This window comes from Ursus arctos, unplaced genomic scaffold (assembly GCF_023065955.2).
Source record: "Ursus arctos isolate Adak ecotype North America unplaced genomic scaffold, UrsArc2.0 scaffold_16, whole genome shotgun sequence".
NCBI classification, from domain to species: Eukaryota; Metazoa; Chordata; class Mammalia; order Carnivora; family Ursidae; genus Ursus; species Ursus arctos.
The window spans coordinates 53,407,614-53,432,288 of NW_026622830.1; the positions used below are offsets into that span (position 1 = coordinate 53,407,614).

Consider the following 24,675-nt stretch of genomic DNA (forward strand, 5'->3'; position numbering starts at 1 on the left):
GAGGATTGTGGGGGAGGGACCAGAATCCGGAGGTTTGGGAGCAGAACGCCCCTGTACTGAGCCCTGAGCTCTCAGGACTCGGCAAACCTCTCCTCATGACAGCCTCACGGCTACCCTGTGAGCCTGGGGGCTGTTGCCCATCTCAGGGATGAGCGAGGTGAGGCTGCAGTTAGGCCACGGCTCCCGGTGCCGAAGACTGGTGAAGCAGCAGAGCTTCCTGAAGGCAAAGCTGCATGAGGTCTGTCTGAGTGGACCTCAGCCTCCCCCGGTGAGTTTGCCCGTGGGGGGAGAATGAAGTCAGGACCCTCCACGTCAGCAAGCACCTCAGTAGCCGCAGCAGCCCCTTCCTGCCTGAGGCTTCGGCCTCCCCTACTGTCTTCCGAGAGGGTGGTGCTGCAGGGTCCCGACCTGTAGCCAGTCCATCTGCCCCATGTCCTCCTTTCTCTGGACCCCAGAGCCTGGCCTAGATCCCAGGCCCACTATCTGTGTATGCACGGCCCCCTCACGGGTCCTGGCCATGGTGCAGCATGAGAAGGGATGGGAATCAAGTGCTCCTAAGAACCAGGGGCCTCATTCTGATGGACTTTGTCTGCATTCCAGGGGAATGAGATCAACCACCAGAAAAGAAATAAGGTGAGCATATGTGGCGCTTCCCGCAGGGAAGGGTAGGGAGTGGGCCTCAGAGATGTCCCTGGGAAGAACATTGCTTGGCTCCATGCCCTCCACCTCACATTTCCTGGGATCCCTTGAGAAGAAAGCAGTGCAAGTCCCATCCCGTTAGGAGATGGGGACAGAGCATGGCATCCAGGAGGACTTCCCGGAGGAGGGGCTACTGATACTCACCTCTGAGAACAGGTGGAGACCGGATGAATCTGCAGGGAGGAGGATGGCAATGTGTGCCAGGACCTGGGATGGGTGCCCGGTCCCGATGCTCTACCCTCACCAGACCCTGCAGCTCCCCGCCCCCCCTCCCAGGCTCCCTATACATCCTGTGCTTCTCTCTCTGCTCAGGAATATCAAGTCATGACAGACATCATGCTGCTCCAGGTGGCTGCCGAGAATTACACCCTAGAGCCCGAGGATCCTTTTTGGGCCTGGTTCCAGGCTATGGAGCCGCTCAGCGAGGCTGAGAGGTGAGGCCCATCAGGAGCTGGGTCGGTGAGGTTCGGGGTGGACTCTTTCTGCTGGCCACTCCTGGGATCCTCCTTCCCTGGGCAGCCTCAGGCCTTGTTGCCGGGGCGCCAGACTCCAGCTGTGGGCAAACACTGGCAGGGACTCTTGAATGGAAGCTCCTGGGCAACTCACAGGTGTCCCTCTGTCCTTAGCTACACCCTGTCCTGCCAGCTGGAGCCCCGGTCCTAGCTGGTCAGCAGCACTCAAGAAGAAGAACTGGCCGCAGTCAACCTCAGGGCTGAGCAAGTGTCCAGTGGCCCTGCAGGGATTCCTCAGCAGCTGCATCCTTTCGCCCATTTACTCCACACCCCTTCCCCCCATCTATTTCCTTATGTAGGGGGCACCATTTAGTTATTTTAAATAGTACCGTGATAGATTTGCATGTTAGGAGATTAAAGCCCTTGTTTTGTTTTAGAGCCCGGTGTGTGGTTTGGGTCTTTTACTTCCTACAGTAATGGAAAACTTGCACAGACTCTCATATTCGTTCCTGACCTAGGAAATCTTCCAGAGTCATCAGCTACTGTATGTGGGAGGAAGGAGAAGTGCCAGCCCTTCTCCCTAGCCACTGGAGGGCACCCCCAAATCCCCCTTACTCAGAGCACGGGTCCATTTCAGTCAATGAATTTGGGCAAACAGCAGAGACAGCCCCTCAGAACTCCTGAGATTTAGAGGTTGCAGGGACTTTCCCAGGAATAGCAACAACCACTGAAAGTGGGAGTCTTTAAGACTTGTACGCCCCAGAGCGCCTTCCTGCCCCAGGACTAGGGTTGCCTTTCTCCGCTCTAAGGCCAGGAAGACTGTGTCCTGCTCCTTCCGTTGAGATGCTTTTTTGGTTTTGTGTTTGGTTTTGTATTGCCCCCGTATTTGGAACTTGTCATATTGTAGTTCAATCTCTGGAACTGCATCAGCACCTAGTGGGGAAAAACACGGAAGGAGATCAAATCCTGCGTGTGAAGGGGACAAAGCCAGAGGAAGATAATTTGCAGATGGACTCAGGGCATTCAGGACTTTCCAGCCTCAGTCTCCCCGTTGGCCGTTTACCAAGTTTGGAATCTTTCTGGGATTCTTGTCAATGATCTCTGGATTCCCTTTCCTGCTTGCTATGTGTGATGGGAAAAGATGGGAGGGGTACCTTAAAGGACACACCTGAGCCTGGTTCCATGAGTATCTATGCTGACCTAGGAGCCAGGATTTCCAGCCTTCGTGCATCTCCTTATGTGGTTCTTCTGAAGCAGCAGTTCCCTCCAGGCCCCAGGCTCTGCGTCCGATCCATGGTAGCCACTGTTCCCTGGCTGGCATCTGGTGGATCAGGGATGGGTTCTCTCTTGCCAGGATAATGGGTCATATCCTTTTTTTTTGAAGTTTTTTTAAATTTATTTGACAAAGAGCAATAGTAAGAGATTGAACACAAGCAAGGGGAGTGTGAGAGGGAGAAGCAGGCCTGCAGCGGAGGAGCCTGATGTGGGACTCGATCCCAGGACTCCGGGACCACACCCTGAGCTGAAGGCAGATGCTTAATGACTGAGCCACCCAGGCGCCCCTCATTTTCATTTTCTTAATGACTAATGATGTTACACATCTTTTCATGCATATAGTTGCCATTTTAAAACCTTTTTTGGGAAAGTGGCTGTTCAGGTCTTTTGCCCTTAAAAAAAAACCAACTTGGGTTTTCTTAATATTGAGTTAGAAGAATTGTTTATATATTCTAGATGCAAGTCTTCTTCAGATATATGTTTTGCAAATATCTTCTCCCATTTTATGCATCATGGAGGATTTTTGAGAATCAAGAAGTTACGGCCTGGGGGGTAGATAGTACTCCCAGGCTGGTGTGTTTCATTCTAGAGTCTCTGATACTTTCGTAGCTGCTTCTGCTGCCAGACCTTCCTCCAATTCTCTCTCACCACAGTGACATGGAAACATCATGTCACCTCCACCTAAAAACTGCAGGTCAGCTCTGGCCTCCACTGCCCACCCTCCACCTCACTGGAAGCGATGGTGCTCACCTCCATACTTTTCTTCCTTGTTTGGTAACACATAGGAGCAATTTTTTCCTTGTATATCAGATTATCACATTATATGCCTTAAAAACATGCACTTTTGTCAGTTATAGCTCAATTTAAAAAATCGAGCATCATGTAGCGTTACTATTGCTGCATAACAAATGACCCCAAATCTTATCGTCCAAATAACCACCCTTTGTTATTGCTCGGAAGTCTACAGTTCTGCTGATAGAAGGCAAGCTCAGCTGATCTCAGGCGGGCTCGCTTGCACACCTGCAGTCATATGGAATCTCAGTCTCTCTGTAAGTGGTTCAACAGAATCCAGCCCCCATATTACCATTAGCCTGCTGTTTCTGTCTCTGTGGTTCCAGTTCATCTAACCGCATTGCTGTACTAACACGGCTTCCAGCAGCCTCTGGAATCCCTCTCATGTGCTGCTGGGCCCAGAGACGGCTTGTAGACCTCTAGGATTGTTTTGATTTGGTTCTCTGAGAAGCAGACCCTGAGAAAAACACTTAAGTATAAGTAGCTCATTTCAGGAAGTTGAGAAGTGGAGAAGGAAAGGAAGGTAGAGGGGCAGCCAATACAGTGTCTGTGTTAATGAAGAGGCTACCACTGAGAAACTGGGGCACAGTCCCACTGGGGATGTGCTTCCAGATTGTCCCATCTAAGGGACAAAGAATGGAACCTTTGTTGAGGTTGAGAATCATCTGGTGAGAGTTAACGTGAGCCTCTTTCCTCCTTAATCAGGGTTTTGACTCTGAGGCTTCTCCCTCAAGGCTTTACTGCAAAGGAGTTGCTGGCCGTGGAGGCTGGGTCTAGTCTTGTCAGCTAGGTTCCCATTTAACTATTTTAAGTCCACTATAAGTAGGTGATATTTACCTGGTGGGTAATCACAAAATGCAAATGGACTCAAAGGATACCAGAAGGAAGTCTGACCTGTTTTCCTTCGTGGCATAATCAGCTAAAGCCCCTCCCACCCCCTTCAGGGACCAAGGGGGCTGGATTTCTGGATTTAAGGCTGCTGGTGTGCCAGTAGTGCATTGGCTGCACCTGTTAGCGCTTTCCTGTGGGCAGCAGGATGGAATGCCCATCAGAAGCCAGCACTCCATCCTCTCGTGCATGCATCACCAAATAGAAATCTGCTTTTAATGAAGCAGCAGATATTTTTAGTGATTTATCAGGAAACGTTTTGTTACACGGGATGATGGAATACCGCAGAACATTCACGTAATCCCTGCGGCCTCATGATTTGAAAGTCTATGAAGGAATTTAAGCAGTTGGATGTAAGCAAGCTTAACAGTAGAAGAGCACAAAATGGCCTAATTTATCAGAAGATATTGTGTTAAAACTTGCACAAGGTGGCTTCTGAGCTTGCTGTGCTCAAAAAATGAACAAGGGTTGTGACAAGTCCCTGCTTCAGATCCACTGATTCTCTCCCAGGCTCAGACTAAATGTTTCTAGGCCTGTGTATTTTTCTGCCTTTCAGATTTTCACCCTCTCACAAGACTGTGTTGGACCACCATTTTGGCTCTTGTCCCCTCCCCTGCCTATCACCAGCCACGCTTTCAATCTGTTGTAGAGATGGATACCACTATGAGTATCTTCTTGCTTTCCAGGCTGAATTAGCCCCACCAGTATCAACGTTCACACCCGGGTTAATTGATTAACACATTCATTTGTTTCAGGAAGTAGTGTTGAAAGTATCTGTGTGACCAACATTAGGGCGCTCAGCAAACACAAAGCCCCAATATTTACTTACACTCTCTTGATGTCAAACATTCCAGTTTGAAGGTGGGGGGGGAACAATGTTCCAGTTTAAAGGCCATGAGGCCGGAGGGATTCTCTCTAAGTCAGGAAAGGGAAGGCCTCTTTGTTCTATTCTGGCCTTCAGTTGATTGCATGTGGCCCACCCACACGGGAGAGGGCAATCTGCTTCACTGTCTGCCAATTTAAATGTTAATCTCATTCAGAGACACCCTCCACAGACACAGCCAGAGCAATGTTTGACCAAAATATCAGGGCGCCCCATAACCTAATCAGGTTGACACATCAAATTAACCATCATATTATTCTTCGTTTCTTTCAGCAGCTCCAATTATGGATGTGCCTTAGTTTATTAAATCAGTCTCTGTTCATGGACAGTTGATTATTTTTAATCTTTTGTTATTGTGAGTAACTCTGCGATGAACAGCCTTGGGCACACATATTCATTTGTTTGCCACTGCATCGATGGTTCAGCTTCCCAGAGGTGGGATTTCTGGGTAAAAGGGAAAATGCATATGTAATTGCCCCTTCCTGGAGACTGTACCACTTTGCGTTCTACCAACAATGCCTGAAAGCCCTTGTTCCATGGGGAAACAGGGATCCATGTTTGGTCAAGGAGAACACCATCACTCTTGGCTATGGAGATTGCTTTAGGACCAAGCTGGCCAATGGGAGTGATCAATGGGAGTTTTTTGTGAAAGCATCAGGACACAGAAGCTGTCTCTCCCTGGGGATGGCTCAGCTAGGTGTTGTAAACCTCCAGTGTCTAGGGGCGACCACATAGAGAAAGCCTGGTCAAGAATGATACAAAGAAGTAGTGCCGAGAGACACAGAAAGGACAGTAAGATGGAATCCTGATGGAATAATAGAGCCCCTGGATCCAGCTGGACCTGAATCAGAGGCTATTCCTACACTTATTCAGTTATGAGACCAAAACTTCAGTTTTTAAAAGCCAAATACAATTTCACCTATATGTGGAATCTAACAAGTAAAACAAACAAGCAAAAGTGCAGAAACAGAACCATAAATAGAAACCAGTGGCTGCCAGAGGGGAGGGGGTTGGGGGATGGGCAAAACGAGTGAAGGAGAGTATAGGCTTCCAGTTATGGGATGAACAAGTCACAGGGATTAAAAGTACAGCATAGGGAATATAGTCAATGGTATTGTGATAGCATCGTATGGTGACAGATGGTAGCTACACTTGTGAGCATAGCATAATGTATAGACTCGTCCAATCACTATGTTATACACCTGAAACTAACATAAAGTGTATATCAACTCTACTTCCATTTTCAAAAAGTTGAAATGAATCCATTTTCCTAAAACCAAGAGAGTCCTAACAAATGCAGCATGCTGCACAAAACAGGATTTCTGCTTTCACAGTAATTTACAATTGAAATGAAGGCATAAAAATTGAGCTACCCTATGATCCAGCCATTGCACTACTGGTTATCTACCCCAAAGATACAGACGTAGTGAGGAGAAGGGCCATATGGACCCCAATGTTCATAGCAGCATTGTCCATGATAGCTAAATCGTGGAAGGAGCCGAGATGTCCTTCAACAGATGACTGCATTAAGAAGAGGTGGTCCATATATACAATGGAATATTACTCAGCTATCAGAAAGAACGATTTCTCAACATTTGCTGCAACATGGACGGCACTGGAGGAGATAATGCTAAGTGAAATAAGTCAAGCAGAGAAAGACAATTGTCACATGGTATCACTCATCTATGGAACATAAGAACTAGGAAGATCGGTAGGAGAAGAAAGGGATAAAGAAAGGGGGGTAATCAGAAGGGGGAATGAAGCATAAGAGACTATGGACTCTGAGAAACAAACTGAGGGCTACAGAGGGGAGGGGGGTGGGGGAATGGGATAGACTGGTGATGGGTAGTAAGAAGGGCACGTATTGCATGGTGCACTGGGTGTTATGCGCAACTAATGAATCATCGAACTTTGCATCAAAAACCAGGGATGTACTGTATGGTGACTAACATAATAAAAAATATTATTATAAAAAAATGAAATGAAGGCACGAAAAACAATGAGAACAACGCAAGACAGAGTATTATCAGGTGCTATACTTTCTGTTATAGACTGAGCGCCATTAGTCCTTCCGAAGTCAGAGGAAGGGCAGGCAGTGGGCCGTGAGGTGATAGGATTTGGGTGGGTGGGACTTCGAAGAGCTCCATAATCCTGTGCCTGCAATTTGAAATCTGATATGGTCTGAGAACCAAAGTTTTTGTAGTGTTGGGGCAAACTTGTGTTCAAGATGGAGGTGAAGGAATTTTAAACTGTCAGCTTAGGGGCTATGGCCTCAGACCCTGCCAGGGGTGATATATATGTCACTTTTGGTAGATGTACAGTTTTACACTTCCAACGTCTGAACTATTTAAATTCTGAAACACTTTTGGCCCTACAGAGTGCCTAAAAGACTGCTTCTGTGCTTCACGTCTCAGGGAAGTGAGGGGATGTGTTTTCTGAGGCCTCGATGTTGGGGTGGGTGACCCCAAGGGAACCCCAGAGGCATGACTTGACAGGCACCCATCCCATGGGCAGCAGGAAAAAGCTAGGATGCCTTAAGCACTTGAGATGTGTAAACTCTCCGTGTCTCCAGTTTATAAGTCTCTACTACCATCCCAGTGGGGCTGCTGCGTAAAACTAGTCAGACTGTGACCTGCGCGAAGTTGCTTTACCAAGGGAGGGGGCGGGATAACATCCAAGCTGGGCCCCCCTTCACTGGCCACGTGGGCGCTCTGGCGCCGGCCGCCCACTCAGCACTGTTGGGTGATGTGATGGCGGTGGCGACAGTGAGGCAGAGGGAGCATTATTAGGCCTTGTGCTTACTATTGACCAGTTAGTGTCCTCTCCCTGACCACTGCCCATTGGCACATGGGCCTGAGCTATCCCTGGCCTTCCTCTCTGCAGTCTTGGAATGGCCTAACAGGCTGCCCCCCAAGCCATGGGCTCCTCTAGGACAAGGACCATTGTCCTCCTCATGTCTGTATTTCCCAAGTGCCTGACATGCTTAGCACAGAAAGGGGTGAGTGAACTACGTCCGTTGAATGGTGACTGTCCATTGCTAGGGTGACCGGAAGGTCAGAGACTCCCTTAAACCACAGCTCCCTTTTGTACATTTCCCCACAGAGACTCCCAAGGAAGGGGCTGCACCCACACGGCCGTGGGTGATCCACAGCCTCTTCTCACCGAGGGCATCCACGCCTCAGCCTGGGTCAGCTCTGTGATCTGTGGGCTGTTCAGACCTTAGGGGCCAAGAGGTGTCTGACTCCTTTGTCAGCTGCAGGGACAGGAATGAAATCCAGCAGGATCTCCCAGGAGCTACACAATCTGTGGTTTCTTCAGTGGGTGTGATGAGAAGCATCCAGGACGCCATCAGACTGGCTCAGGGGCAGGGACATGGTCTCTGCGGGCCCTGACCTGGAGCCTCCCACCATTGAGAGCAGCTCCTCTCGTTTAGGAGCAGAGTTTGGGGGATCCCAGAGTCTTCCCTTAGGAAGAGTCCAGGCTAGGTACCTTAGCCCCTTATCCTAAACCCAAGTTGCTGTGCCTGAGTGGTGAGCTGGCCCACTGAGCTGGAGTTTCTCTTCTGTGCAGTGTTTTGTCCTGATTCTCTGTTCCTCTCCTCTCAGCCATGCGGGTCTTCTTGGCTTTTTGCTGTGGGGTCACTTCCTGAGGTGAGATAGGGACTGTAGACCAGGATGTGCCTTAGGCTGGCCCACTTTCCTTCTTCTTCTTCTGGAGCCCAGTAGCTGGTGGGTGGGTCAGAACCCTGTGAGAGGGCCTGGGTCGTGAGGTTTGATGAAATGGGTGGAAATACTTCTGTGATGAGAAGATTGAGGAGAAATGAGCCCTGTGGAAAGTGAATGTGGCGGGCAGGAAAGAATGGGGATTTAGACAGGGCCCTGAGAGGACCTCCCCATGCAGGGCTCTGGCTACTGGCCCTCCCTGAGACCCACTGCTGCATTTGGCAAGGGGGCAAGGGTGGCCATCTGGGCAGGACTGGCAGGGCAGGTGTGGGAGCAGCAGGAGCCACACCCTGAACCAGGCAGGCAGGGCCTCGCCATCTGGCCATAGGAAGAACTCCTTCACGGTGCTGGGCCCTGTCTGGCCTCCAGGCCACACTTTGGGCAGAGGGGTGAGAGAACGGAGCCTTCCTTTCTTTGCTCCCTTTTCTCAGATCTTCAACAGGAAACACCTGATCTAATTAGGAAAGAGGGACGGGGAAGGGGCCCTAATTGGATGAAGCTTTGAGCTGCCTGTGACCATCTGCACAGTGTGTCCTTTGCCTCTATCCTGCCAAGATGTGTGTGCGCGCATGTGTGTGTGTGTGTGTGTGTGTGTGTGTGTGTGTGTGTGTGACAGAGAGGCAGAGAAAGAGATGATGTGAACAATAAGACAGGCACCCTGGATGCACTGAAACTAGGGCTCTTGTTCTTAGCTCATGGAGAGGCTTCTGGGGTTCATGAAGCTCCAGAAATTGTGTGCAAATATTTGGGTGCATGAGCATTTTTCTGGGAAAAGACTCAGAGCTCCCAGATTCTCACAGGGGTTCACAGGGCCCAAAATATCAAGAATTTTAAAAAATAGATACACCTCATACATGGCGTCCACGTGGACTTGGATCCTCCAGGCCCAAATTTGGAAACAAGTGAAAGACAGGTAGAAAGAGGAAAGGGAAGGAAACGTTGAGGGTGTCTGAAGTCAAACAAGACATCTCTGCCTCAGGGTCAGGAGGGCGAGTAGGGGCTGCTGCTGCAGGATCGTGCCAGGATTTCTATAGCATTAAGTGACACTGGCCTGGGTGCTCAAAGGGACCCACCACCTAGAAGACCTGGTCCTTGCCTTTTTTGAGTTTGTTGTTCTTGCTTTTTCTTCTTATAACTTCCACTGAGTCTGGAGTTCTGATCTGTTTATTTTGCACATGTCCTCCGAGGGAGGCAGAGGGAGGAAAAGAGAAGGGTCCCGGACCTTTGCGGACTGGTTAGATCTCTTAACCCTTTGGGGCCTGGGCTGGCCATCTTTGCTGCCATTGGTGCTTTGCTGGGGTTGGGGGGCTACTGCTGAGGCCTGCGCTACCAGGGGATTTTATGGCAGGCCCGTCCACTCCTCCCACTGCTGCCTCCTCATGCTGTGGCACTCTTTCGGGAAGGCATTTGCAGCTTGTTGGCTTGGTCAGTGACTCAGTGACACCTCAGTCAGCCCTGGAACTCCACCTGTTGGAAGCTGGGAACGGCTAGGGCGCTGGGGAACATGGGTGGGAGCAGCTGGCTGGGGCCTGGGGCTTGGAAGGGTAGCTGTTGCCCCCTCCAGCTTGCCCTCCCCGCAGAACCAGCGGGACGCTAGTCATGCGAGAGCAGAGGGGGAGCCCAGTCCCTGCATGCAGTGAGCCTGCGTTTCCTCCAGAGTCTGGGGCGCAGCCCCGGGGCTTCACAGCACCTCAAGGTACCTCACTCTTTTGGAGTTTGCTTTGTGGCTGTCACTGTGAGCTCCTGGAGGACCCAGAAATTTGGTCTTTTCATCTTTAATGATATAATGGCAGACAATTACCTAATACCTACCGTGTGCCTGGTACCATTTTGAAGCAGCCGATATGTTTTAGCCCAGTAGCTTCTGACAACCCTATGAGGAAGATTCTGTTATTATCCCCAGGTGATATAGGGAGACTGAAGCACAGGAGTGTTGGATCACATGGTTTCACAGCTAGCCAGTAGGAGAGCTGAGGTTCACAGCCAGGTAGCCTGATGGCAGACTGGCTGCCGACACCATGCCATGGGACCGTGGCACCTTCGGGGAGCCCTGCAGACAGGAGATGGGAAGTGTTCACCGAGCACGGGAAGGAGACTCAGAGAAGGAATGAAGAGTGCATCCCGTGCTGAGTTCACCATTTCCTGAACCTGAAGGCCAGCACTAGCCACCCAGGCCTGAGGTGGCCCCAGACACACCTTAAAAGGGTTGTTGACGTCCATTGTGTGTCTGTGATGTTCAAATGTCTTACAAGCATGACATTTCTTCGTACTTAGAAAAAGATGATAACAAATTTGTTTCATGTGAAGGAGTTTCCATGGCAGATAAAATTGGGAAGGGCGTTGCAGGAAGTGGGAACAGAGGGTGCAAAAAGCTTGATCTTGGGGAAGGTAAATAGTATACCATTTCCAAAACTGACAGACTTTCAGCAGAGAAAGGATTTCACGGTTAAATACTTTGGAGAAATGCCGAGTTAAACAAAATTAGACAGCTCTCTTTGCTACACGATTGCTCAGAGCCTTTAACATGCTGAAGTGTATTTTAAATCTACGAGTAGAGGAGAGAAGATGCTACATTTCCCAAGTTGTCTGGAAAATCTGCAGCAAGGCACTGAGAGTCAGGAGACCTGGGTCGCAGTCTTGTCTCTACTGATGCCGTCTGTGTACCCTGTCGAGCACCTAAACTCTGGGCTTTAGTGTCTGAATAGAAGAGATCAGCAGCAGGGCTAACATCTATCGAGCACTGACTCCATTCTAGCCTCCAAACTAAGGACTTTTACACTCACTGTCCTCTTCCCAATCCTATGAGATATTCTACAGGAGAAAAACCAGAGGCTTCCAGATGTCAACTGAAGACATGGAGGAAAGGGGGAGGGGTAGACTTTGGGGACCTTGCAGAGCCCAAATCCTGTGGCATGTGCCCCCTCCTAGCTCCCCTTGGACTGGCAAGCCCCATGGGTGGGGTCAGGAACTCCTAGCAGGGTCCAGCTGCAGAGCGGAAGGTCACGCCAGATGGTGGGCCTGCCAGCTATCTCAGGAGAGGCTGAGGCAGGAAGGAGAGCCAAGCAGGACAGCGGCTCTGGGAGGGGCACTGCCCAATTGGAACAGGCACAAGAGCCTGGTCTGGAGCCTGCTAGACGGCAGGAGGGAGGGGATCTGGTTGGCAGGAGGTGTGGGGACAAGGGGACCTCTGAGCAGCAGCTACTTGCCTACTAGTTTGGAAGTATTTCAGCCTTTCAGTAGCATTCTGTCTACCAGAGGGTTTGCCTAAATATTAGCTCTGGTTTTAGGGGCCTTTCCTGCCAGTTCTTCCTTTTTGCTCTTGAACCAGAGGCTTTGCTCCCCATTCAAATGTTGGTTCTCCTGACAGCCTGCTCCCACAGCAGCTCCTGGTCTGTCAGAGTGGTCAGAGTGGGGGCGAATGGGGATCTGAGAGTCTGTGTCACTCCAGAAGATAGAGTCTGAGGAGAGGGAGACCTTTGGAGCATCGAGTAAATGTGCACTGAGCGCCTACCCTGTGCCAGGCCCTGTGACGGATGTGGTATACCACAGTGAGTACAGCGGTCAGGTAAAGGTCCCATCAACAAAATAAGTCAGGGTAGAGCAAAGGTGTCAGAAGCCTGCAGAAGCAGCTTTCCCCCACAGAGCAGTTTCACCTCCTCACGTGACCTGGAAACCACTGGGAAGGCAGCCCTGGCCTCTGACAGGGATCCTATGTGCCCAGGGTGGGTGCCCTTCTTGCCAACCTTCCAGCAGGTGTTTCTGCTTCTGCTCCGGACTCCCGGCCCCGTGGGTGGCTCCTCTGGGTGACCCGCCTAGGGCGGGGGGCTAGGGTTTCCTGGAGCAGGGTGTGGAGTCAGGGATGGAACAGAGGAGCCATTGAGCTGCCCACAGAGCTGCTGCCTGGTTGCCTACAGGCACCGTGGGCTAGCCCCAGGGAGGCCCGTGCTGGGCCTGGGAGGGGTCACAGCTCAAGTCCAGCCCAGGACTCCAGTGGGAAGGGCACTGGCTTGGTCAGGGAAGGGCTGGGGGAGGGGGGGCTCTGTAGAGTTGGGGGGACTGGGGCTTGGGCCAGGCACTTCTCACTGAGCAGCTTCCCGGGACTCAGTGCCCCCCATCCCTGTGACCCCTCCCAGGCCCAGCACAGGCGGCGGGGGGCTCCAAAAACATGCAGGAGGGGCTCCTGGGTGGCATAGCGGTTAAGCGTCTGCCTTCGGCTCAGGGCGTGATCCCGGCGTTATGGGATCGAGCCCCACGTCAGGCTCCTCCGCTATGAGCCTGCTTCTTCCTCTCCCACTCCCCCTGCTTGTGTTCCCTCTCTCGCTGGCTGTCTCTATCTCTATCGAATAAATAAATAAAATCTTTAAAAAAAAAAAAAACATGCAGGAGGAGTCTCTGTGGTGGGCAGGCAATCAGTCCCCATAGCCTCCCTGCTCAATTGGCTCCCACAATCCTGATCTGGCCCAGACCCAAAGCCTCCACCAAGGATGGAGAAGAGGCAGGAGTGACCCCTCCTCATGCCACAGGCCCTGGAGCCACCTCCTGTCAATGCCTGTCAACTCAGTGTGCGGTGCTTCCCCCGAGGTGCTGGCAGCCCTGGGTGGGCTGGGCTCTGTCTCCACCTCAGCCTCCCCCCTTCGAGAAGCCTGTGCCCAGCTTGGAGAAAAGCTCTATTGTCCTCAGCTGCACCCCGCCCTGAGCACCTTGAGCTCTTCCTCAGGGCGTGTGGCTTAGAGTTCGCTCTGCCTTGACTGGAGCAGGGACGGAGGGTTGGTCATGAACCACTTGTGAGGGAGAAAGGGGCAGTGTGGGATGTGGAGGGTCAAGGCTACGCCTTTCCTGTTCTTGTCCTCCAGGAACCAGGGGATTTCAGCAGAGCCCAAACCCTGGCTTTCTTCAGGGCTGTCCTAAGGTGGTCTCTCTCCCAGAACGGCCAAGATCCCCACTGGGGGCAGGTTGGCAGCATAATATTGCACAAAGGACACAAGTTCCAATTGGGTTCCTCCACTTCCGTGGAACGGTCTTGGGCACGTTGTTCCCTACCTGCCCTGAGCCTCCGTTTCCTTAAAATGAATATAATAATACACATATGACATGCTGATGAATGTTCTCAGGATAAACCAGCAGAACTGTGCCATAAAGTGAGTAGTTGGCTTTTCTTTTCTCGCTGGTCCGCAAATTTTTCTTTGTTCAGCATCTGGGATTGAACTTGTGGGCATGGACCGAGTTAATCTCTGAGCTGCCTGCTATTCCCTACTTGTTCTTTGAATTCCTCCAACACCTTTGTAACTGGCTCTCTGAATTAATTCCTTCTGTTGAACCATCTGGTGTTAAACACCTCTATTGCCCTGCCTAGACCCGGACTGAGGCAGGCCTTAATGCTCGGAGCTTCATCCTGGCCATTTAACCTACGGGATGGCCCAGAGGCACAAAAGTGACAGAAAAGGTAGATCTGCCACTCTGCTGGCAGCCTAGTAGGGGACTCTGCAGAGGAAGACCCAGAGCTTGTCCCCATCCAAGCTCAGAGCCTGCCCTTGGATACCTCGGGCTCTGGGTCTAAGACATTCTCTCCAGGACTCACTCCCATGGACAAAGCACCTGGGGAGAAGCAGAGCTGTCTCTCAGATGTCTGAAGCCTGCTCTCCTCACTGTCTTCCCACAGTTGGCAATCCTCGAAGACTACGCGGACCCATTTGATGTTCAGGAGACTGGCGAAGGCCCAGCAGGAGCTTCAGGAGCCCCAGAGAAGGTCCCTGAAAATGATGGCTACATGGAGCCCTATGAGGCCCAAAAGATGATGGCTGGTGCGTGATGGAGTCAGGCTAGGGGATTGCTCTCTGAAGCCTGGGTATTTGCACAACAGGCTCTGGGACCCACAAGACTAAGAGTGGTTCCATGATCCCTTTACTGGGTCCTTGGAGACCATGGGTCCACCGTGGACCCCCTTGGGTCCTTGGCCACTGCCTTCAAGAGAGTCGTCTTGGAGAAGGAGCGATGGCCTGTGGTGCCTGAGATGTGAGGTGGTAGAGAAGGCCACCAAAGATCAGGCAGATAGAGTGAGGACAGTCAGGAAGGGCAGGACAGTGGTTGGACCGGGAGTCATGGAACCCAAAAAGAGAATCACTAACTTTAGGGAAGGTGGTGAACTTGAGATGATGTGATGTCAGAGTGAAACATCTTTATGGCAATTGGAACCACATGGCTTGAGAAGGGCAAGCCTGTCAAGGAGCGGGGGCAGACAGCAACGAATAAGACCTGGTCTTGGGGAGCAGAGCAGAGGTCAAGAGAGGATCCAGGGAAAGAGTGAATGGGGGTGATCCGAGAGGAGGACAGGGGTGAGTCAGTCCAAGGCAGGATGAAAGGAAGGTTTGCTCAGGGGTAGTTTTAGTGTTGGGCATACTGAGGAGCCAAGATGAGAGGGGCCACAGGGGCAGTGAAGGGCCTCAAAGGCTGGAACGAGGCATTTGGACTTGCTCCAGAAGAGGAGGGAAACTAATATGAATTCTCAAACAAGACAGAAACAGGATAAATATGGCATTTTAAGGGGATTATTGAGGCTGCGGTGTACAGAACAGACCAGAAGAACTGGGCATCAGAAAGATGAGTTAGCAGTTGTGGAAATTGCTGAGGCTTTAAGGGAGCAATAATTAACATGGCTTTCTTCCCCTCCTGAGCTTGGAGATCATTGAGAAGTCAAATCAAGGTAACAGACTGATGAAGACAAGAATGTCAGTTTTATTACTGATAAAATAGATTGGAGAACATGACTTAGCTATGTCTCCCACAATGGGCTGCTTAATACTTCACAGAGTTAAACTTGCCCACTCGGGCTTGGGCCATGAGGCACAGCTGTAAGCCCTCTCACGGGGGCCAGGAGAAGAAAGAGCCAGAAGGCAGAGCTGAGAAAGAGAGCGAGCATCTACGGGTGATCAGATAAGCTGCTCTCCCTCCTTGGGAGAGGGGTGGGGGCCAGAGAGCGGTCAGGAGTGTTCTTCCACGGAGCTCGTGGAAACATGAGCTGGGAGAGTGGAGGTTCACCCTAGTAGTAATCTAGACGTGGAGTGACGAGGGTAAGAGTCATCGGGTACTGGTGGTGAACAGGTGGAATTTAGACGCTGAACGGGGGCCAGGACCGACGAGAGCAGTGTAGTGGACGGAGAAGGAGAAAGTGGGAGGGAGACTGCCCTATTTAGATCAGAGGGGTGTGTACCCCTTGGAGGCCCATGAATGCCCTGGAACTGTATATGGAAATTTGCACATTTTTCTGGGGAGTAGCCCCATAGCTTTTATTCGATTTTCACTGGGATCAACGATCCCAAAAAGGGAATCACAGAACTGACTAGAAGAACTTCTGGGGAAAGTGGCAAGTTTGAAACATTAAAGTGAAAGATCTTGATGGTAACCGGAAGTGTATAGGGTGCCATGAGACTGGGCAAGGATGTGGGCGAATTAAGACCTGGTTCTGGGGAACAGAGACCGAGAGGGGCCAGGGGAAGAGTCCAAGGGTGATGGGAGAGGACAACCACGAAAATGACTTGTCAGAGGGGACAGTTTCAAGGAGGGAGTGATCAGGAGTATCTGGGCAACGAAGAAGGATTTTCGGATTGTCAAGTGATACTGCTTGGGATGCAAAGGAAGAACTGGAGCTGTGTAGCCAAAAGGAGGTGGATTAGGAGAGGACCCTGCCTCCGTTTCCAAAACGTGTAAGCCTCATTTCCTAAGCCCTTGCTGGCCACCTAAGGATCTCTTTCTGTCTTTCACTCTGGTGCTTCTCTGCCCCGGCCTCCATTGGATCCCATGCTTTTGGAACCCCAGAGGTGTTTTAAGGGCAAGGGACCCCAGATGTCCGGCCATTGGGTCCCCAAAGCCAGTGGCATCTCTTCTGAAGGAGGCTTGGTGTGTTGCTGAGGGCGCTGCCAGAGGAGCTGAGGAGGGCAGCCAGGGATGCTCTCATACCTCCCCGCCACCTTGCCCTGGCAGAGATCCGGAGCTCCAAGGAGACGGCAGCTCAGCCCCTGCCTCTATATGACACGCCCTATGAGCCAGAGGAGGAGGGGACCACCCCAGAGGGTGAGGGGGCCCCCTAGCCCCGGGAGTCCCGGCTGCCAGAGGATGGCGAGAGGCCCCCTGAGGAGTATGACCAGCCCTGGGAGTGGAAGAAGGAACAGATTTCCAAAGCCTTTACAGGTAAGCCCCTGGCTGGGGAGGGTGGGCCTGCTGGGGCCTCTAAACAGCTCTCCAGGCCCAGGGGAAGGGAAGGAGTGGACCCCAGGGGTTGGGGGAGGCCCAGCAGCTGGGCTCCAGGGAAGCACGGTTGAGCGCATCACAGAGATTGGTGAATTGGGCAGTGTGGGCGCGGCACTGTGTGCAGGGTCAGGGAACAGGCACAGGAGGATGAAGGGTCTCCCTGCATCACCACCTCTCAGAGGCCAAGAGGCTTAGGCCACTTCCGTCTTTTGGGAGACAGGGCCTATTTTAAAATAAAGAAATTCCAAACAAAATGATAAAACTTGTGACATATGTTAAATACTTACATTTAACAAAAGAAGGCATTGAACACCCCAGACAAGGAAAACGGCTGTGTGTATAACCTTTCGAGAACCCAGCCCTGAATCACAGAGCTGTGTCTCCCAGTAGCAGACTGTGCCAGACCAGGGACGCCTGTGCCCCGGGGGGGGAATTCGGAGGAGCAGGAACTGGTGGGGAGAGGGAGGCTGTGAGAAATGCCCTTTGTTGAATGAGGGTTAGGTTTCTCCTGTACCAAGCACCCCAGCGCCTATCCCAGGCCTGGAGTCCCACCTGGGAAGGTGTGTGTTGGTGGTCTGAGTGGGTGCTGCTGCAGCCTGGAGAGCCTGGAGAGTGCTTTAGCTCCTGGGTTCTTGATTCGGTGAGAACATAAAGGATGTAAATACCATTCGACTTCACCCCCACTCCCAGGGCCCCCCACCCCTCCTTGGGCACGGGGCTCATCCTGGAGCCGGACTCAGCTCTCTGCCCTGTCCTCCCCTCCCTGGCAGCCAGACTAGGAAACCACAGGCTTCTGATTTGTTTCCGGTAAAGCATGCACCATTAAGTGGGACCGTTATCTCCAGAAGTCTCCTTGGAGAATCAATACTGTTTGGATTGCTTAATGGGGAAATCTATGCTCGTCATTAGGAAACCTCGTTAGCAGCCCTGCAGCCGCCAGTGGCATCCCTCTCTTAATTGTCAGGGCTCGGGATTGAGGGCGTGGGGGGTAAATTTCAATAAAACATCTGCCCCCACATCGGAGTATTCATGACAGCCTGGAGCTGGGCTGTCCGTCTCACTGCCCATGGCTTCCCAGGCCGTGGGGAAAAGGAGGAAGGGCGGCAAGTCTGAGGGTGCCAGGAGGCTGTGGGAACCTGGGTGTGGTGCTGGGAGGCGAGGGCAGCTCGTTGTCCCTCGTTTCCTCCTTTCCTGGTCCTTTTGGGCCCTGGAGGCTTATGAGGGTTCAAGTGAAGGGGACCCACACGGCTGGCAGGGCAAGACTCTGCCTCCGGCTATTTGCTACCTGTGCCTCCCCCCTTCGACTACGCAGCCTGGTGTGGTCACTGTGGCTCCATCCAACCCTCCGAGAGTCCTGCTCCCCCCTCAGAACCCGTCCCTGCCTCTGCTCTGACCCTCCTCCTTTCTAGGCTATTCTGTGTCCTGGCTCTGGGTTTTGGTGTCTCAACCTCTGCCTCTCTCTGTCTCTCTCTCTGTCCCTGTTTGTGTCTCTTCTCCCTCCTGCTACTGGCTCCAGTTGACATTAAGGTCATCAAAGACCTACCTTGGCCTCTGCCGGTGGGACAGCTGGACAGAAGCTGCTCCCTGCCTGACGGGGACAGGGACATCTCCGGTCCAGCCTCACCCCTCCCTGAGCCCAGCCTGGAGGACGGCAGCGGTGGGTCCTGTGGGAGCTTCTGGCCAGGGTGACATGTCCTCTCACACCTCAGGCCCTGTGGGCTTGGGTTGGCAGAGCTGAAGTGGGGTAGGGTTTGGAGAACCTGGAGGAAGAAAGAAGGGACAAAATACACATTCCTCCTTCCTCCCAAAGGTGTGGGGAAGGTGTCTTCTAAAGGAGTCTCTTTCTAAATATCTTGCCCACCATGCCACAGAAATCCACTATTTTACATTCACTTCTTTGTGAGTATTTTGCCTGACCCAATCCTTTGGCAATGCAAGTAACTCTTGAGGTGGGGGTGATGCTAGCATAGGAAGTGTCTGACCCCTTCGGGCAAGGGACGGGTCTGGTCCTTGCATCTGGTGACTGAGAGACAGGAAGGTCCTGAAAGTGCTACAAGGAGAGAAAAAGCCCAAATGAGGAGAAAGGAAGCACCGAACACTTCATCTCTGTCAGTTTGGTACAGAACGGGCAGCCAAGTGCTTGTGAATGCCTGTTTGTACATTTGTGCCTGAGTGTGAGGGCTACTTTGTAAATGCAGGATGAAGGAGGGTCTCCATCGCCTGTCCGTGGGTGCCTGTGCTCATGTGACCCACTGGCTTCCTCCCTCGTGCTGGCTCAGTGGTGGGCCTGCCCTGGTCTGGGAGGGCAGAGCCGCCTCAGCTGGGTGTCTCCGGTGGGGGCGGGGAGCCTGTGGGCAGCAACCCTGGGGGCGGGGGAGGGGCGGGCCGGCGGCGGCTTGGGGCAGGATGAACCTGTCAGGATGGCACCAAGGGGAATCGGATAATTGTTCTCAAATGCATAAGTCACTTCGACAGAATGGCTTGGCAGGGTGATATGGAGAACGGTCATGAACTCTGAGGAGGCGAAAGAAATGATATTATCGGCGCTGAAGCCTCCCGGAGGGGGAATGGAACAGGGGAAGGCAGGCAGCTGCTCCAGAGGGAGAAGTTTAAGTGGTTTCTCATGTTGCTTCTCTCCCCTCTCCTCCCACAGCGTAGGGACTGGTAGGCGCGGTGTGGCCTAGGAGGGCTGCGCCCCACCCCCACAGCCAGTCAAGCCCAGGAGCATGTCCCACCCTTCCAGAACATTCCTTTGACCCCTTTTGGCAGAAAATGGTGGAGCCCTGGTTATTCTATAGGGCTCTATCTCTAGGGTCCTCAGAGTCTATGACTGGTATATTCCCCACAGCCCAGTTTGAAGGATCTGAGAAGAGCTGCCTGTCACCTGGCCGGGAGGAGAAGGGGCGGCTACCTCCCCGACTCTCTGCAGGGAACCCCAAGTCAGCCAAGCCCCTAAACGTGGAGCCCAGCAGCCCCCTTGGGGAGTGGACAGACCCAACATTGCCTCTGGAAAACCAGGTGTGAGTGTCTGTGTCCAGCTGGGGACTCTCTCCCCTCCCTTCCCCTCCTGCCACTGGCTTGCCTGCAGGGGACACCCAGAATGGGTGGGCCAGGACGGCGAGGGACCCAGCAGAGATGCCCCCTTCCTCTCTCTTGTCCTCAGCTGGTACCACGGGGCCATCAGTGGAACAGATGCCGAGAACGTGCTCCGGACGTGCAAAGAGGCCAGCTACCTGGTGTGCGACAGCGAGACCAGCAAGAACGATTTCTCCCTGTCCCTCAAGTGAGTCGGGGTGGGCCTGCGGTAGGCAGGATGGGCTTGTGAGGATGGCACCAAGGAGGATCCATGGGAAGACAACCAGCAGGACAGGAGAAGACTCCAACCTTCCCCCCATGCCCAGCCAAGCTGGGGAGAAGTCCATCCCCAGGAACTTTTGCTGACTCTGGGCCCTAGGGACCTGGAGCAGTCTGAGGCTCCTCCCCTGACCTCAAGGAGCTCAGAGTCCGTTAGAGGAAACAGTCAAGCTACAGTGTCCAGCTCCAAAGTTTATGTCACTTACCAGCTGTGTGCCCTGGGGCCCCCTGAACCTCTCTGGGCCTCAGTTTTCTTACTTATAAAGTAGGGGAATAATAATATCTACCTTATAGGGAAGGATCCAATGAAATAATATATGGGAGGCACTTAACATGGTGCTAAGTGCTAAGTAAATTATCACCTTCATCTTTACTAATGGCAGTCCAGATGTTCTTGAAGCACCGGCAAGGAGATAGGAACTTTGCCTGAGGGGCTCTGCAGGGGGAGGCGGAGGCTGGATCCTGGGAGGAGGGTGGAGCAGTGGACACAAAGCTATCGTTCACTCTGAAGAAGTGGGCAGGAGGACCGGGCGCTAGTGGCTGATAACTGAGTTTTAAAGGATCCAGGAAGATGGGGGAGGCAGGGCGCTCCCTTCCCATCAGCCTTCCTCCTAGGGAGTAGATAGACACAGAGAGGTACTGGCCTCCTACCAGAATGGCCAGCCCTCCCCTCGGTATCCAGGAGTCCTGCCCGATAGAGCCTGCCCCCCACATGGCAGCCTGTCAGATGGTGGGTTCATTCGCATCGCCCCCATCACTCCTGGGACATCTGTACCACCTCCTACCACATTTCTCAGGGGCATTAGAATACAGGTATACCCCCACTTCAAACAAATGCAATATACAGCAATGTGGGACTATTAAACAGACATTTGAGGATAATTATTGAACTTCAACTAAAAGATAATGGGAAAATGCCAGTCTAGAGTCAAACAACCTGAATTTTATTCTTGGGTTTCATAAAACTAGCTTTGTGACCCCAGGCAAATCATGGAACCTCTCTGGGCCTTGGTTTCTCCCTTTGCAAAATGCATTGATGGGTACCTCTTAGGTTTCTTGCAGCTCTCATACTCTGCAATTGTCATAAAATCAAAGGAGCATTTAGGAAAAGTTCATCTGTCAAAAATCTGATATAACCCTAGGAATGTGTGTTGCTTTAACAGTTAAGAGTCACAGAGCACCTACTGTGTGCTGAGCCGTGTATACACCGTCTCCAAACCAACTGCCGACCTGGAAGATGAATCTCTTTCTTATAGACAGAAAGAAATACAAAGAGGTATGTGACTTGCTCAAGGCCACCAGGTAACAAAGTGCCAAAAGCAGGATTTGGACCCAGTTCAGTTCAGTCGGACTACAAGAACCGCACTATTCCATTGCATCGCTCCACCAGTCCTCAAGTCTGGAACAGTCCAAGGCTGAGACGGCAAGGGTCTGGCTCTGTGAAAGGAGCAGGGCGGGGCTCAGCCTTATCCTGGGGAGTAAAAGGGGAGGCAGGCCTGGGTGCTGCTTCGGCCCAGGCTGATCCAGCCCCACCAGCAGCTGTCCACCAGAGCCTCGCTTGCATATAAATGGCTTCTCTGAAATACAATTAAGGTTTCTCTGCTCTCTGTAATGGAAGGGCTTTCACTGGTGATTAAACAGCTTCCTCCAGAAGCCATGTCAGCTCTGGCCCTACCGCCCAGCTAGTCCCACCCAGACTCCTGAGGGTTGGGCAATGACTCTGCTTGGGACTTTATCCCAGGAGGTCAGTTATCCAGATGGAGGCTTGTTGCCACTTTATTGCCCTTTTTGGCCAGATCTGTCCCTCAAGGAGAAGATATAATGTAGTTTTGGGGAGAGGTGATTATCCCAAGTGGATTGTGGTTAGGGGGTTTTCTCCAAACTGTGAGAGGGAGAGGGAAAGCAAGGCCCAAGCTGCTGCCCACAGCTTTGGGCCTGGGCCATGGCATAGGGCAGACAGGGGAGGGGGACTACTCACTGCCTCCCCTCTCTACCACCCCCAGGGACTGCACATTTTCCTCAGGCCCTTAGCTCCCTTCCCCAGGGCCTGCGTGGTCACTGTCAGCCTCAGCCATTATCTCGGGCCTACAGAAGAAGGATGCCCCCCCATCCCCCCACCCCCGCCCATACACACATACACCCAGCCTGGGGCCCCCAGCAGGCTTTAGGGCACAGTATCCTGGGGCAGGGAGAAGGAATTGGAAGGGTGGGTGATAAAGGACTGTTTTTTTCCTGTCATCCCTTTCCTCTCTTCAGTCATCCACTCTCCATCTTCACTTGTGGGCCCAGTGAAATGGGTCCCGTCAGAAGCCTCTTTGTACGCAGGCAGGGGAGGGAAATGAGGTTTGTCAGCCTCACCTCATATGAGGGCCCCCCTCACCGGTCCTACCTCCCATACTAGTTTCTGAGCCCTGCACTTGTCCCCAGGTAGGCTCTGGCCCCGAGAGACAAGTATTCAGGCTTCAGGGCTCCCCCAAACACTGCTTCCTCCTTGCTGTGGACCAGGCCTGGTAGCTTGGGCAGACACTGTTCTTGCTCGGGCCCCACCCCCATGCTTTCTCTCTAAGACAGGGTGCCCGGACAGCTGGGAGCCGGCCAGAGCTCTGAGCAGCAGGGTCCTTGTCTTGCGGGCAGGGCCAGGCACTGATGTGGATTTCCTGGATCGAGTCAGGGAGCTGGGAGAGGCAGTGGAGCCTTTCTCTCTGAGGGAGGGAATGGAGTTACAGCCTCACCGGTGATGGCATCCCAGGCTGCAGGGACAGAGGAGCTGGGGGCTTGGCCCAAGGCCCAGTTAGCAGGAGGGTAAAGGGATATCCCCAGGACAAGGCGGTTGAGCCTCCCCGGATTTGGGGTGGGCTTCCAGAGCAGCTAGCTCACCCCCTCCCCTGGTTTCTGCAAGAGAGAGCCTCAACCAAGATTCGCTCGGTTGTCACATCTGTCCACACACGGTCCTGCCAAGGATGTTTGTGTCTCCACATGCGTCACTAGGAGCCCCCACCGGTGTCATCCCCCACAGCTCAGAGATGGAGAGGGTAGACCAGCTTTGGCCACACAGGTTGGAGGGCACCGGTGCTCGGGTCCCAGGGTCTGGGGCAGGGAGGGTGGTCGCTCCAGTTTCCACCTGCACACGCCCTGTACACTCACTACACACACATTCTTGGCACACCCAGGGCCCTCACCACAAAGCCAACGCCTAGGGTTACCTACTCACAAAATCCCCTCTGCCTCCTCTCTGTTTTCTGGACTGACCTCCACCTTCCCTAGTCACCTCCCCACACAGCTGGCTCAGAACAGCCACATTTGCTGCGGGCGTGGGGGAGGGCAGGGGGACTGGAGAGGGCCCCTACTCACCAGGGTCTCCTCTCCTCTTCCCAGGAGCAGTCAGGGCTTCATGCACATGAAGCTGTCCCGGACCAAGGAACACAAGTACGTGCTGGGCCAGAACAGCCCACCCTTCAGCAGCGTCCCTGAAATCGTGCACCACTACACCAGCCGCAAGCTGCCCATTAAGGGGGCCGAGCACATGTCCCTGCTCTATCCTGTGGCCATTCGGACTCTGTAGATGTGAGGCCCGGGCACTGTGACAAAGCTGGACCCAGGCCTGCGCCCATCCCCTGGCTGAGGGCGCTGGCCCTTCCCAGGGACATGTTCTGTCAAGTCTTTCTTCCCCTCTCCCAGAGATCGAGTGGGACCTGCAGATTCCTTAATTTATTCTAAACGGGAAGGCCTTCTGGGGCCTCGGAGTAAAAGGTTGTCTGGAGCGAGGACAGAGGAATCCCTGGGGAGAGAGGATAGCCCCTGGAGGAAGGGGGCTTCAGAGCCGCTGGTCTCTGGAGGAGTTTAAGATCCGCAGCTCCCCGCCGCTTCCGCCCCCAGGGCACAGGCAGGGATCCCCTTCCCCACGGCAGCCTTCCCCCTGGGTCAGTGCGGGGCGCCCTGGCCATCTCTCCGCCTCCACCCCTAAACCACCGGCGGGCTCTGTTCAGAGTCTGGTGCGGGGATTGGGGAAGGCAGACACCCCCCCCCCCCCCAGGACGGAGATGGCCTCGGGGGTGGAGAGAGGAGGGGAAGGGCTCGGGCCGGAGGGAACTTGCGCAGTCCCCGGGCTGCCCCAGCTCCCGGCCAGATGCAAGAAATAAACCCAGTCCTGCCAGGCCCAGCCGCGTCCGCGCCCCCAGCGCCGCCCCCCCCCCCCCCGGGCTGCCGGGGGAGGGAGCGGCGAAGCGAGCGCAGATTCTGTTCATAAATCAGCTCTGGAGCGACCCAAGCCAGCAGTGAAAAGCACTTTGCTTCCCTAGACGAGATGTCAAAACATCCCCCTCCGCTCCCGCCGGGCTGGGGGCACCCGGAGCCGACCGGCCGCGCG

At 53.2% G+C, this 24,675-nt stretch overlaps 1 pseudogene; it reads left to right on the plus strand.

Moving 5' to 3' along the window:
- The first annotated feature begins 475 nt into the window (after positions 1-475).
- Positions 476-24,590, plus strand: LOC125281960 (SH2 domain-containing adapter protein F-like; annotated as a pseudogene).
- The last annotated feature ends 85 nt before the right edge of the window (positions 24,591-24,675 follow it).